General features: G+C 41.8%; 1 protein-coding gene across 2 annotated transcripts in view; it reads left to right on the plus strand.

Annotated features, from left to right (window-relative positions):
- The window catches only part of LOC122810865 (ras and Rab interactor 3-like), a 1,223,645-nt gene that overhangs the window by 830,981 nt on the left and 376,140 nt on the right, over nucleotides 1-16,524 (plus strand). The window lies entirely within an intron of this gene.

Consider the following 16,524-nt stretch of genomic DNA (forward strand, 5'->3'; position numbering starts at 1 on the left):
AATCCCACCCACACAACCACCCCTAAACACAGAGGGGAAGGAGGTAAATTGGACTGCAGCAATGTGGATCTTCGAACATCTACATTTATGGTAGGTACAAAACTGTACTATGTTCTTCATCTCACATTGCTGCAGTCCTGACACTTGGGTAGAATCCCAAAGCAGAGGTAAGGGAGGATGGCAAATCACAAAGAAGCAGGAGCTGACAACATGCCCTGTAAAATAGCAGTGGCAAAACCAGCCCTAGATTTAGAGTAGAGAGGAAGGTGGTAATGTTTAGAGAAAGTATGCACTGAACTCCAAGTAGCTGCCTCCAAAATATCCTTAGTTGCCACCCCCCTTAGAAATGCTGTTGAAGTGGCAGTAGCCCTAGTGGAATGAGGCCTAATCCCAGGTGGAATCTCCTTGCCATGATGGGAATAACAGAAAGTAATGCAAAACCCAATCCACTTAGAAATAGTTTGTTTTGACACAGGCTTACCCTGAGAACTCAAAGCAAATGAAACAAACAACTGCTGAGACTGCCTAAAATCCTTAGTTCTGCTTAAATAATAACGTAATTGCCTGTGTACATCTAAAGTGTGCAAAATCTTTTCCCCCTTATTTTGGGGATTTGCATAAAAGGTAGGCAAATGAATAGTTTGGTTTAAAGCCACACTAGAGACCACTTTAGGCATAAAGGAAGGATTAGTACGTAAAGATACCCTATCCTTATGAAAAATCAGGAAAGGCTCAACCGCCATAAGGGCCTGCAATTCAGACACCCTTCTTGCAGAGGTAATGGCTAACAAAAAAGCAGTCTTCCATGACAAATATTTCAATTCAGTAGTAGCTGCAGGCTCAAAAGGTTGTAGAGTGAGTTTCTCCAACACAAAATTGAGGTCCCAAGCAGGAGTAGGAGCTCTACGTGGGGGTCTTATATTCTTTGCCCTCTAAGAAATTGCTTGAACAAAGGATGAGAAAACAATGGCGGGTCACAATCATAGTGAGCTGAAATTGCTGCAGCATGAATCTTAATGGAAGAGAAAGACAAACCTTTGTCCAATAACTCAGTAAGATATTGAAGAGCCACACTCAAATTTGGCTCAGAAACATCCAAATCCTTTGCTGCACTCCAAAATAAAAATCTCTTCCATTTTCTGCGTACACTTTCCTTGTACTAGGTCTTCTGGCTTCCATAATCACATTCAAAACTTGTTGAGGAAGCTGAGACCTGCTATGGTTCAAAACAGAATATGCCAGGCTGTTAGATGAAGAGAGTGAAGCTTGACATTGAGTAGATGCCCGTCCTTCTGAGACAATAGGTGTGGAATCAAAGGTAAGGGCCATGGAGGCTTCCTTACCAGACTCCTCAGCAATGGGTACCAGTGCTGCCGAGGCCAATCTGGAGCTATTAAAATCATCCTTGGCTTGTCTTGTCTGACCTTTAGAAGTACCTTTGGAAGGAGAGGTAGAGGTGGAAAGGCATACACATGAAGATTTTTCCAACTGAAAGAAAGAGCATCCACTTTCCAGGCTGTGTGATGAAACCTTTTCGCAAAACTTTGGCAGCTGGTGGTTTAGTGGAGAAGCGAACAGATCTATGTCTGGAGTTCCCCAGGACACTGTCAATGTCTGAAATACATGAAGATCCAGTTTCCACTCGTGGGGATCCATGATTTGCCTGCTTAACACATCCGCTAAGGAGTTCTGTGCTCCTGGCAGAAACCTTGCTTGAAGATTCAGTTGCAAGCTTAACGCAGTCTCCCACAAAATCATTGCTTGCCTGCATAGAGGATAAGAATGTGTTCCCCTTGTTTGTTGATGTACCACATGACAGTTGTGTTGTCTGTTAGAATCAACACCTGCCCTGGAAAAGTAAATCCTTGAAAGCCAGTAATGCAAACTGGACTGCTAACATCTCCTTCATGTTGATATGTAGATGCTGCAGTCTGGCAGGCCACTTGTCTTGTATCCACTTTCCATTCAGATGAGCTCCCCAAGCTGTGTCTGAGGCATCTGTCGTTAGAATCTGACTCACCTCTGGCCGGGTCACAGAGAGTCCCTTGTTTAGGTGACATTCCTGAGCCCACCACAAAAATTCCTTCTGAATGCAAGGAATTATTTGAATGACAGTGTCCAAATCCTGGCAGTGCTGTGTCCATACATTTTTGAGATACCATTGCAGCTTCCTCATATGCAGTTTGGCATTGGGAAGCACCAGAATACAAGATGCCATGAACCCTAAGGCTTGAAGGACTGTCCTTGCAGTCAGCCCGGACTGATGAGATAGTTGATGGAAGTAAAGAGAAAGATTCTTTTGTTTGTCCGGGGTTAAAAAGGCCATCTGTTGCTGTATTCAGTCTCACACCCAGAAAGCACATGTCTTGAGAGGGTACTAGACTGGACTTTATTTCGTTCACAGAATACCCTAGGCATCTTAGCACTGCTATCACATATTCCAAATGCTGAAGAAGAACGTCCCTTCCTTGAGCCAGAATCAGGCAATCGTCCAAATAAGGATAGATTTGTATTCCTTTTAGCCTGAAGAAAGCTATCACTGGAGCCAGAACCTTTGTGAATACTCTGGGTGCAGTAGATAAGCCAAAGGGCAATGCAGAGAACTGATAATGAGAATTCCCGAAAACGCAGATACTTTCTGCAAATTAGTCTGATAGGAACATGAAGGTAAGCTTCCTTGAGATCCAAAGTTACCATCCAGTGATCTTTGCCCAGCAGAGGTAAAAGCTGTTGTAACGTCAACATTTTGAACTTGGGAATGTCCAGATAAGTGTTGAGGATAGATAGATCCAAAATTGGTCTCCACGTGTTCCCTTTTTGGTACTAGGAACAGGCGAGAATAAAATCCTAGGCCCCTTTCTGGCACCGGAACCGGCTGAATGGCCCCTATTTGGAGTAACAGAGAAATTTGCTTGTGAGCCTCTTTCCTTTGTTGAGGAGGAATGTCTGGCATGCCTTTGAAAGGAGGCAAGGTATGGAAATAAAACCTGTAACCGTGGTGAATGATATCCAATACCCATCTGTCTTGGGTAATTAAACTCCAGTTTTCTTTGAAAAGTGCCAACCTTCCTCCCAAAGGTGCTGCCAGACGAGAAGATTCTGGCAGCTGAAAAGGCAGGTCATTGGGTCTGTTGGACTGACCCCTGCCCTCACCAGAAGACTGAGCAGGTGAACTCCCTGTTCTAGGCCTAAAAGAACCTTGAGCTCTGCCCCTACCACGTCTAGACCTACCCCTAGACTGGGAATCATAAGCAGGATATGTCCACCCCTTGGTAGGCCAATTTCTACTAAACTTGGAGGCTGAACCTGCAAAAATCTTTAACAGTCTGCATAGACTTAGCCTTGTCTTCCATTTTCTTTAGAACTGCTTCCACAGGCGAACCAAACAACACATCAGATTGTAAAGGAGCATCTAAAATCCTTGTCTTCACATGCTCAGCTAAATTCTGATCCCTCAGCCAGGCAACCAGTGGCAGCCACCCTCGAAGAGGCCTGCACAGCATCAAAACCACATTGCAAAGAATGCTTACCCACCTGTTCAGAAACATGAACTAAATCCTGCAACTCTTTACACTCAATACCTTCCGCCAAAGCATCTACCTTAGACTTTAATTGTGAAAGGAGATAATTTTGGTATTTCAACATATGAAACTGGCAATTCAAAGCTCTCATGGCCAAAGTGGAAGAAGTATACACTTTCTTTCCCCATCTATCCAAAGCCCTTGCCTCTTTATCTGGAGGGACAGGATTTTTAACAACAGAAGCCTTAACACCTTTAGGCCCCTGGAAACAGTTTCTGGGTCTGCCCTAGGACTCTTAAAAGATACTTATGAGCTTCAGGCACCCTATAATATCTATCCGGTTTAACTGGAGCAGGAGGCAAAGAATCAGGGTTCAGAGAAGCCTCTGCAAAAACATCCTCCATCCTCCACCACATCTAGAACAGGAGGTATAGCTAAAGGCCTATGCTGGGGAAGAAACAAAAATTCCCTCAGCCTTTTCCTGGAATCAGAGAAATCCTGACCTTCCCATTTAAAATGCTCCCTCATGGAATGAAGAGTCTCTGAAAATGAAAAATCCTCAGGAGAAGCAGAAGGAGTAGAATCATCTACATCAGAATTAGAGTAAGGGAATACTCCTGCAAGTCTTCAGCCGAAGACTCAGAAGCATCCGAACACTGCTCAAAACTCCCAAGCTCAGGTTCCACCCTAGGCCTCTTATCAGGAGGGGGCATAGAACCTCTAATCATTGTAATCAAATCTTCTGCCATCTTAAGCATATGCTTCTTAGGTACAGACCCTGAAGAACTAGGGGTAACACCTGAAACAAAACCTGGCCTGCCCTGGGAGAAGCCTTGGAAACAGCAGGAGGGCCTAACCACCTTAGGAAGGGAGGGAAGAACAGCTACCTGAGAAGCCCCTTCCGCCTGGCCTACCTCCTGAGAGGTCACATCTTGCAGTAATAAAGTCTCTCCCTGGGATTCCAAAGAAATTTCTGGCTGAACCTCTGGCTCCACCGAGCCCTTTAAAGAACCGACGTCCTGCAGGGCAGTTCTTCCAGCCTAGGCTTTGCTGTTTTGTCCCTGCGCTTTTGATGAAGCGCCGGAGCATCCGACGGCATTTTATAATTACACGCTTCCCAAAACTAACCTGGCACAATCTAATCTTCTCTTTATAGTGCGTTTGTTAAATCTAGCACAAGGCCAACCACGTCGTGCTCAGGCCCTAAGCAAGGTATACACAAGGTATGGTAATCCCTATGAGGTATCTGTTTCCCACAAGAAATACAGTTATTCACTTTTTCTGACATCGGTAAAATACTGAGGGCAAAAAACCAAAATATTCCCAACGGGTACTTAGCCAACTTGGATTCGGTCTGAAACTCCGACTTCGGAAAATCTCAGAACGCCAACCTGCACTTGCAAAACTGCTTCTGCATCGGACCATGCGGCAAAAGACTGAGGAAATGACGCGCCGGGCGTCATGATTTTGTACCTGACCCTCTGACCCTGGACTAACGCTTTTTGACGACGTCAGCCTTATACTTTGGTATTCGGGCCGACTGGGACAGCGGACTACCCAAGTGTCAGGACTGCAGCAATGTGAGATGAAGAACATCAGGACATGGCAAGTCTGTGATTAAGGTATGTGTCTCACATCTCTGGGATCAGGATTTCAGTTCTGACCTTTGCTGGAGCTTGTAGGTTCTGCCTATATCTTTTGGGTGCTTCAGATTTCTCAGAAAACATACTAGATAATGACCACACACAAGAAAATATCCATATATTAGTTACATTTGTCCCTGCATTTGTAGACTGGCTCGTGGCTGGAAAGGGTCAGAAAAGGAACAGATTGATATAGTTCCCTTACACATTTAACAACTAAGGTAAAGTGCTGATGCTAAGTTCAAGACCATCGTTCTTAACCAAAATGTTAAAACTGAATATTTCTAATACAGCAGACTTCTCATTTCTTGTCTTAATTGTCTACAAACTGAGTCAGCTGTTACAGTTTAACTTGTCAAACAGTAGATAACTAGGTTGCAGTCTTTATAGTCAGTTACTGGTTATGGAAGCCATCTGGTGAATTCATTTAATTAGCTTTTCAGATAAAGGTTTATATGCTGTCTATTATGGTTATGCATAATTACTGTATTAATTGTATACTCTTTTTGTATGGAGATTGTTATCCCTTGTATTCCACTGAAAAAATAGGAACACCCAGATGAATAGTTTCAGTTAAACACACATAAATAATAAACTTTGATGGCCTTTCAGGATGGCTTGATATTATGGGCAGGGTACTGGAATTTAATCACAGGATGGATCTATATGCTAAAGTCACAAAATTGTGATTTTTGTTTGTTTCTTCACAAAACATTTAAACACATTATACTATGGTGACAATACATGATAAACTGCAGGTTTCTCTATACACACACACACACACACACACACACACACACACACACACACACACACACACACACACACACACACACACAAGAAGATACCCTATGTTAGGCAGCATTGGGAACCTCTCCAATATTCTATGAATAAGGCTATGGATGAGGGGAAAACAGTGCATACCACCTACCTTGACCTGGCCAAGGCATTAGATACAATACTCCACAAAGGTATTGTTGACAAACTCTCAGAACTAGGCTGATATACCCACATAACTCACTGGATTGCTGGCTGGTTCATAGACAGAACCTGAGTGAGATCACCTCCACCAGGAGTCCAGTCACCAGCAGAGTACCCCAGGGCTCCATGTTGGGCCTGCTCCTGTTTGGCATCTATTGCTTTGAAGTCAAGGCAAATGTAAAAGGCCTCTGGCCATAGTTCTCAACCTTCCATCTCTAAAATGAGGAACACTCGCCTTCATAATGTGGAACAAATGGGCGAAATGTGGAACACATACTAATGGCTTACTAGCAACTTCAACTAGGAAGGTCATAGGATGGTTAAAATGTGCTGGTTTTACTTATAAAGAAGATCCTTTAATGAATTAATATGATTAATTTATATTTACCATGGATTTCACTTAAAAAAATTCCTAACACTGAATGTGTGACATACTGTTTCAATGTGGAACTTTGAGGAAATTCGAGGAACATGAACTTTTTAAGACCCCCAAATGAGGTACGTTCCTCATAATGAGGTACACTTGAGAGGTATGCCTCTGGCTCACCAAATTCGTAGATAACTAGGAGCTATCATAAATTCCCTCATGACACCAACATCCTGCAGGATCTAAAACAAACAAATGACTAGTGTCAAAGCCAAGGATTAAAACACAATTTGAAGAAATGCATTGTAGTAATCTTTGGGAAATTGTATACCATGGTAAAAAAACGGGTAAGAACTGACCCGGGAGTTAAGGATAGGGGAACATATGTAGACAGTAATCTAGACTCAACCAATATCTAGCCAAGATAGTAAGAAAATCATTCTATGTCACCCAACTCATAAGCAAGGGTACAGCACCCCAGGTCCAAGGATGTTATACTACCATTCTACTCAGCAATTATCATACCTCTCATTGAGGTGTGTACTTAACCAGGCACTTACAACAGTTGGAACATCCTCAAGGGGTCCTCTCTAGGAGAATCCAGGATATGAATACCCTATTGTGCACAGATCACCTTAAGGCCCTATCTCTGCACTCAGTCTCCAATAGATTATTGAAAGGCAATCTATGCCTGACAGATAAGGCATCCTCAGATCCAGCTCTGATTTATCTGTTGCACATATGCAAAACTAACAGCACCAGGAACTCTAGATCTTAGGACTTGAACTTTGCCTGTTAGAACATGCTGGAAAGACCAATATGCATCTCAAGGGATCCCCACACTATGTAATAAGCTGCCCATCCACATGAAGCTGAGTTCATCCTCAAATAAATCCTTGAGCATTGGATGGGAAATTGCAAATTCACCCCCAGTGTGGTCCCATGTCTCTCTGATGAACAGATGTCGACAGTAAGTAAATTAATCCCCAACTGACATATACTCTTCCAAGCATAACCCTTAGCAACCTCCTTATTAACATATCCCACCATATAGGCGTCCAAGGTATTTGGGGACAAAACTTGGTTGGGTTGCATGGCTAGGTTTATAAAGACCCTGGTAGTCATTAGCCTATTATAAACCCATGAAATTCATATGGACTTTGACCAACATGTGGCCAAGGTAGTAAGAAAATCATCTGCCACCCAGCTTATAAGTAAGGGTGTGGCATCAATGCCCAAGAAGTCATAGTGCCACTTTATTTTGTTGTTATCAGACCCATCATTGAGTATATTGCCCTCTTTGGCATGTACCTGACCAGTTATATGCAACACTTGGAATCCCCACCAATTTTCCTTACCAGGATAATCCAGGGATCACCATAAAGCTATATCTCTATACTTTTCTCCAGCAGGTTACTGAGAGGTGATCTATGTCTGGCATACAAGGCATCCTCAGATCCAGCTCTGATGGACCTTTTGCACAGCTGCAAAATGAACAGTATCAGAACCACTAAATCCAAGAATTTACATTTTGCTGGTGACAAACAGGACATGCTGGAAAGACAGATATGTGTTTCAGAGGATTCCCATGCTCTGGATCAGTCTCCCCATCCATGTTAAGGATAGAGAGAGGCAGACAGTAACTATGCCCAATCTAACATACTCCCCCCATATAACCTTTAGAAACTTTCAAAGTAACATAGTCCCTCATAATAAACACCCATGACACATAGGTACATAACTGGGTTGGTTTGTAGTGCTAGGCTTATAAAGGCCCTAGTGGTCATTAGCCTATGATATACCTATGAACCTATGAGCCTATTCCTTAATAAAATTCCAAGAAGCTTCATTCATTCTCATTTTCCTAATTACTTAACTTATCAAAGTTAAATGTAACAATACCTTCATAGATTTATATTACTAGCATATCATATTATATTACATTATCAACCACATTGCCACCTTTCTAATATTTCCAAAGTTAAGCTGCCTCCTGTTTTCATTATATTAATTGCTAGAAATTGCAGGTAATCTTACAGTATCTTTTGTAATGTTATATATCTCTGTCTCTGCTATATACAAATAAAAACGAAGGCCGCAGCTAAAGAGAACCAAAGCCTTTAATGCGTGAGTGCCTTCGTTCACAAACAATTTACAATGAACTTCTTCAGATGCATTCAAAAGGGTAACCACTTCCTTAAATACATTTAAAAGTCATATGACTGGGTTATTTTAAAACTACCTAAATACATTTAAGAATCCTTTTCATAATTTTAAAATATAAGAATAAAATAAAGACAAAAAATACAATTTCATTATAGTGCTTCTGCATCGCATTGCTTCAAAGAACTTATTATAAATGTAATTGTAATTAGGTACGTGTTAAGTTTTTTAATCTCAGCAGACACAAAATAGAGCATTGATCATTTAATCCAGGGAAACTATATGCATTCAACAATAGTTGCCACCACAACTCTTGCCTTTCAAGCTGCAAGGATGCATGACCTCCACTGTCTCCTTGTAATACTTGCTCTATTACTCTAAACTTAAAATGATGGTCTGGGTGGTCCCTTATATGCCTTGCTGATGCATTATTTTCCTCGTTTCTTTCTATACTATAAGTATACTTGTAGAGTCTTTCTATAATTTTATGGTCGGTCTTGCAACATAAAATCCGGGGCATACTTGGCATTTAGCTAAGTAGACCACACTTTTCGTATTACAATCAAATTTTCCTTTTGTAAAAAGTTGCATATCTTGTATTGAATAACTCCTTTCTATATCTATATATTTACAGTAAAGGCATGCTCCACATTCAAGCATGCCCATTATTCATCCTACTTGTCTTAAATTCCCTTTCCAAAATATTCAAGTTGGGTCCCTTCTTATAGACAATCCGGGATACTATATCCACTTTTTTCCTAAATTCTAAATCGTCCATCATATTACTTTAAACAACTTTTAAACTGTGCTCTCATACAGTCTCATGACAGTCCATTAAAATACAAACTTCTAGGTTTAAAATAACTTGCCTGAATAGGTAAACATTAGTAAAGAAACATTTTTTTTAATGGAAGTCTTTCTCCACAAAAGGAACTTATTGGCCCAACAAAGGAACAACACAAGCCGACCATTGATTTTTGAAAGTCTCAGAGGAGCATACATTTTGGCAGCAGGAAAGCTCTGAAGGGTTTGGAGACCAAACATATCCTTTTAGTCAGCTCAGCTTGATCATAGGCGGTTACTAGGCTAATGGCCCTGGGGCCCTTACAAGCCTAGCCAAGAGTTTATCCCCAAAAAGAAACCTCAGCCAGCACCTGTCACCCCTGTCAATGAGGGACACAGGTGGAACCCCTGGGAAAAATTTGTGGTTTACCCATCCACTCATCAAGGTTGTACTTGAAGAGGGTCAGCGAGGTGCTCTGTTTTATGTGTATGGAAAGTCTATTTCAGAGATGAGGCAGCTTCTGGGAGAACAACTTGTCTCTCCAGCAGGTTTTGTTGATGTCACATATTAGATTCAGGCCTTCTGAGTGAGTAGTGGGTGAGGAGTTGGACTTACCAATATGGAACATCTGTAGTAGAGCAGGGTCTGAAATTGACTTGTAGGGAAGACACAGATCATCCCTGAGCAATCTGCAATATACTGAGTACAATCATAGTGATATGAGCCTGTTTGCATAGGACAGGTGTTGGAGGCCGTGGATTCACTTTATGAGGTATTTCAGTGGCTGTTCCATTTGATGCAAATGTTTGGAGAGGTACATCCCAAATGGGTCATTATACTCAATTATTAGTCTAATGAGGGAGGAGTATAGAGAGGTAATAACCTCCTTTTTTCTGGATGCAATCCTTTTACTTATGACATGAACCAAGTAAAAGGCTTTTCTGACCACTGTTGCTACATGATAATTGAATGTGAGGTTGTTATCAACCTGAGTGCCCAGGTCTCACCACAGGTTGTGCGCTTAGGGGGTTGCTGTTGATGTGGTAATCAGTAGGGGTCATGTTTTTGCCTAATGGTATGATACATTTTTTTTTGCATTTAGCTTGAGGCCATGACTTTGGCACCAGTCATTAGTTGCTGTGCGACTCTCTTGCAATATATTAACATAATTTGGGGATTCAATGACAGCACCCAACTTAGTTAGCCTCATACTTGGTCAGCAACAAGCCTTCTGTCTTTGCCTGGGCCTCTGAGAAAGAGATGCCAAAGAGTAGGGGTCCCAGGACAGATCCCTGGGGATCTCCACTAGTGAGAAGTCTGCTATCGGCGGTAGATGGTCCTATTATGACTTTGAGGGTCCTGTTGGTGAGCAAGTTGGCCACCCACCTGATGAGATAGGGATTTATGCCAAGTTGTGTTAGCTTTTTGATGATGCCCCAGTGGGGGATTGTGTCAAAGGCCTTGGCCAAGTCAAGGTAAGCTGTATGTACTGACTTTCCATCATCCAGGGCCTTGGTGACAGTCTCAAAGAAGTCAACCAGGTTCAACAGGCAAAATCTACTATTGATGAATCTGAACTGGGTGTGGTCAAGTGCTTGGAGATTGCCTAGGTCCTTGTTTATGAGATCCATAATAATATGCTCCATGGTTTTACACATCAGACTTGTCAAACTAATGGGGCGATAGTTTCCAGGGTCAGTAGTGGTGCCACCTTTGTACAAGGGGATGACAATGGCAGTTTTCCACTCTGCTGGAATGAAGCCTGTACTTAGGCTGTGGTTGAATAGGGTGCTCAATGGTGAGGCCAATTGTTGCTGGAGATGGTGCAGAATGCATCCTGGGATACTATTAGCTCCCATGGAAGCTGTGTTCTTTGCTTTGGATAAGGTCTGTAACACTTGATCTATGAAAGATGTGAGGTGGGGGGCAAGTATCGGGGATATCGAAAGGGTCTTTGGTGAGGACAGGGGGGAGAAGTTTGCACTAAACCTATCTGCTAGCAGGTTGGTTAAGTCAATAGAATCAGTGTAAATAATACCATTAAGTACTAATTCGGAACACACCTTGGATTTGCCATAGAGGTTCCTGATGTAACTGAAGAAGACTTTATGCTTTCCCTTTGTTACAGAGGCTAGTTTTGAATCATAATTGGCCTTGGAGGTTTTCACTAGTGATCTAATTTGCTTGCTGAGGCTAAAAATGGAGTTTTTCCAATTTGGAATTTGTTCCTTTCTACCCATGGACAACAGTTTCTTCCTTTTGTTGTAAAGCCTGTTGACTGAGGATGTCCATCAAACAGGTTTGTGTTTCCTTGAGGAGCAGGTTTTAGTTCTCTTGGGTATGGCTGAGTCCATGCAGTTGTACAGATGCTTATATACTGCACTGGCGTAGTGTTCACCATAGTTGTCTGCATCCTCTGAGGGGGGAGGTGGTGTGAAGCTACAAATACCCTCACTTAGAAGGTTGCATTCAGCTTTTGAGAAGTTTTTTACCTTCATTATGGGTGGGGGTTGGGTGGGATAGAAACTTCAAATGAGACAGTCCAATGATCTGATCTCATCAGGGAAGAACATACTATGGGAGTGATGCAGCGGTTGCCCATGTTGGTGAGAATCAATTTGAGAATGTTATCTCCCCTTGGGGGGGATGAGACTATCTGGTCTAATGCATTAGAACTGATAAAGTCAAGGAATCGTTGAGAGAGTGCATTAGTGCAAGGATAGTTCACCCAGTCTATGGTGGAGTAGTTTAAGTCACCAAGGATCGGGGTATTAAGGGGGTACCTTGATGGAGTCAAGTAGATCCAGGTAAGAGGAGTGGGTGTCCTGAGTCATGGAGGGTGATATATAGCTAGCTATAACTTGGATGGGTGTCTTGACAACTGTCAGTTGTACCTTGAGTAGTTCCACTGCATCATGCTGGCAAACCAGTCTGGAGGTGTGCCTGTCCTTGATGAAGATAGAGACTCTACCACCCTTAGTCTTCCCAACCTCATTTTGGGGTCAGAATGTGTGGATGCTCTCCACAGCCCTGAACCAAGTTTCTGTGACCGCACAGACATCAGCATCTTCCAGTGCATGGTGGGCCTACAGTGAGTCCATTTTCAGGTTAAGCCTCCTAGCGTTAAGCAGCATGACCTTCAATTTGCTTTTCAACAGATGTTTTATGTTGGAAGGTTTGTCTTTGGGGCATTGCCTAAAAACGGCACAATAAGGGAGGTGAGAGCCTTGGCTAGGATCCGGAAACCCAGTGGTGACAGGTGATGGCCTTGAGGCCTGTCAACCATATCATCTCAGGCAGACAGATACTGGATCCCCTTGGAATGACACCAGAAACTAATTGTTGAAGTCAATTATTTTTGTTGGTATTGTGGTAACATTCTTGGTGAAGGTAGGATGCTGCTTAGGGCTAGGGTCATACCTGCCAGAGACACATACTCAGAGTGCTCAGTCATGTCTAGCTTCAGGTAGTCCAGGGAGGGATGTCTCAAGTCATTCACATCAACATAGACAATGACAGAGTCATACTTGTAGCTGTTGTGGAGTGACTTAAGTGCATGAATGATGTGGTGGATTCTGGCATCTGACAGAGGACTGACTATGACCTTCTCCTTGTCGAGCCTGGTGAGGGGGACATTGGTGTGTCTCACAACTGAGTCACCAATGACTAGTGTGTTTGGTTTATTATGTCTTGCGAGCTGTGATGGTTTATTGTTTTGCCTTATGGGCTGTGTTTGTGACACTGGGTGTTGTTTGCTGTGTGTGATGTGTTTGATGTTGTGTGTGGAATGTTTGTGAGTGTGTTTTCGAGGTCGCTGCTGTTTAGGTAAGTTTTTATTGAGGATCTTTGCATAGGTGTGTGTGTGTATGTTGTGCTTGGCTATGTGATGTGAGTGATGTGGTGTTTGCGCTGGCAATCTCCCCTTTGTCAGGAGTACTGACTGTGCTGCAAGAGAGCATGGACTCCGGGTTACTGATGTACATGTATTTCTCACAGGTGGAAGAATTATGTGCTAGGAGAAGAGGGCTGCCGGTAAACATGAGGCAGTTGTCCCATGTCGACCAGGCTGGCAGGAGAAACTGACGGGACTTGTCTAGACATAGTGTTCCGAATAATTCAGCCATACCTTTCAAATTCTTAGAGCAAAACATATGGAAAAAGCCATAAATAATGTGGGGGGGGGGCAAAGCCTGAAAAATAGAGACAATTCCTCTTATAAACTTAAAAAGTTGATAGAATAACAGGTTTTTCCATTAGCTTGACTTTTCTGAAGGGCACGAAGTCTAAAACTCAAATGTCTGGCATTATTTTCTGACTTCTATCCTTAATAGTTTGCCAATCATTTGCCAGAAAAAAATGAAAATTTATGAGGAACAAACCAAAAATTCGAGGCAAAAATCTGGACATTGTGTGAAAATCTGGTTGAACAGCAACTCATAACAACCGATTTGTATTTTCATTATATTTCTGTTCTAAATGGGACATTTTCTGTGGGAACAGATGTAATGAGCCAAAGTATATGTACTGACAGCTAAAAGCAAAGTCAGTTTTAGTCTTTGCTTGGGATATCTTGGTGACAGATATATGAAGGTTTGCTGATTAAATTCTACCTTATATAAGTTTAAAAACTTAGACTAGATGGGTCCAATATTTCTTCCATAAGAATCAACAAGGATATTTATCTTAGATTTTTTTTAAATATTTTGTCTATATAGCTGTTATTTCTGTATGCTTTGTGCATTGCCTTCACATATTCATATTTAACACGTTTCACATGTATATTTAACAGTGCTCAGTAATGTTTTGATTTCTTTACTCTGTTTTATTTCTGTACTTTTTAAGATCTTGTGGATGGTATTTATTACTCATTTCTGCGTTATAGCTCAACATCTGAGAAGAGGGCATTATTTATCCCTATAGGATGGCACAGGCATAGTATCTGCCTCCAATTAGTCAGATTACTTAACCTTATTACCAGTGAGATACATGTTTTATCATTTATAATTGTCCAAATAAGAATAGTCAGGTAACTAATCTGTTTGGTTTCAAGTCATATCTAGAGTAGGGGCAGTGCCACCATACCAGGATGAAAACTGTGGATAATTAGAGAATTCTGCCAACCTCATCCAGGGGAATTGTGCTTGCAGATGTGTATGTGTGTTTGTGGCCTAATGATTAAGGGAGGGTTGCCTAATGGTTAAGGTGTTTGCCTTGCAAACATAAGGTGCAGGGTTTGAATCTCACAAGAGACAATTGGCTAGGCTTAAAATCGCTCACAAGAGACAATTGGCTAGGCTTAAAATGGCTCACAAGGGCAGTTAGCTTAGTACTAATCTATAAACCTATATATATATATATATATATATATATATATATATATATATATATATGTGTGTGTGTGTGTGTGTGTGTAAATAATAATTTGAAAGGCATTTACTATAGAAAAAAGGCACACGAAGACAATGTTTCACATGGAGAGTGACGAGAAAGGTATCCAGCATTCTAGGTCAAATACTCAGCACTGCAAGGGATCAGTGTATAATACTAGTCTGAGAGTGGATATTGGAATCCCATGACCATAACATTTGTGTATATTCCCTTTATGTCTTGGGAGCCAAGTTTATTGACTCAAAGTAGTGTGTAGATTTCTTTTTTGTTTGTTTCACTTTAACATGTTCAGTACTACTGGTGTGTTTCAAAAGACCATCCTATGGAAGCTGAGAAACCTATTCAGGTCAGTGGAATGGATCCAAGGACCACATTCCCTGTCCCTCACATACCCAGGTGGCACACCAGTTGGTAGTAGTGGGAATCAAGCCCCCTTTGGTGCCAGTCTCATTGTCAAACGAGTGGCAAGTGGTGCTTCCATCACAGGCATGAATGGAATGTATGTCTTGTGCTGGATTTTCCTCTTGTGCCATTCTGATAACCTCAAGGACATTATGTTGTGTGCAGTTAAGTGAACTGTGATGAAACACTATGGAGGAAAATGCTTTGAGTCTTGTGACTCATTAAGCAAAAGTGCTGTGTCATCTTACTCAGTAATGGTACTTCTTAGGCCTGCCTGTAATTAAAATTTCCCAGATATTAATCCTTCCTTTCTGAAGGGTTGGTGTTAATTCTGATCTACCGTAGGTGGTACGTGGTCCGAACAGAAATGAACGAGTGCACTTACCTGAAGGCCGCTATTGTTTTCTCTGAAACTGATGATGCTTCCATGTAAAATGCTATTATCTAACACATTAAATGAATATTTATTACTAGTGTACATGTCCTGTTATGCAGCATGTAGTTTATATTTCTGACTTTTGTTTAAAACAACAGCTTCAAATGGAGTTAGTACACCAATTTATAAGAGTGCTTCCCTTTTACAAACAATGCACAAGAAAACTTTAAATAATTAAGACTGACCATGAAAACATAAATCATTTTATGTATGTCATAGCGGAATTGTTGAATCAACGTCCACAGCAGTTTGTCACTAAAAGAATACAGGGCATAAGTAAAATGTCCTATGAAGACCGCCTCAAAGCCCTATCTCTGTATTCTGTCTCCTACAGGCTTTTGAGGGGAGATCTATGCCTGGCATACAGGGCATTGTCAGACCCACTCTGATGGACCTCCTGCATATCCGCAAAACAAACATCAGCAGAATTACCCGTTCTAAAGAGTTAAACATTGCCTGTGATATAAATAGGTCCTGCTGGAGAGACAGATATGTATCCCAGAGAATATTCCATCTCTGGAACAGGCTACCCATCCAAGTGAGTTCCTCCATAACCCAATTCAAATGTAACTTGGACAAATGGATGGGGAAGAGGAAATTCATCCCTGGTTTGGCACCTATGTCTCTAATACACACAGGCAGCCTCTAAATGGTTCATTTTCCAGGCCCCAGCTTGTAAATGTTTCAGCTCCCAAGCCCCTGCTTACACTTATCAAGGGTGCCAGAATTTGTCAGAGATTTGGAGTGCATGGCTAGGTTTAAAAAGGCCCCTGCGGTTGTTGACCTACTGGCCCAGGACTTAAATTCAAATCTTTTCATTCTCACCCTCTTCACTCATT

This window comes from Protopterus annectens, chromosome 1.part0, assembly GCF_019279795.1.
Source record: "Protopterus annectens isolate FY-2018-M chromosome 1.part0, PAN1.0, whole genome shotgun sequence".
Classification (NCBI taxonomy): Eukaryota; Metazoa; Chordata; order Ceratodontiformes; family Protopteridae; genus Protopterus; species Protopterus annectens.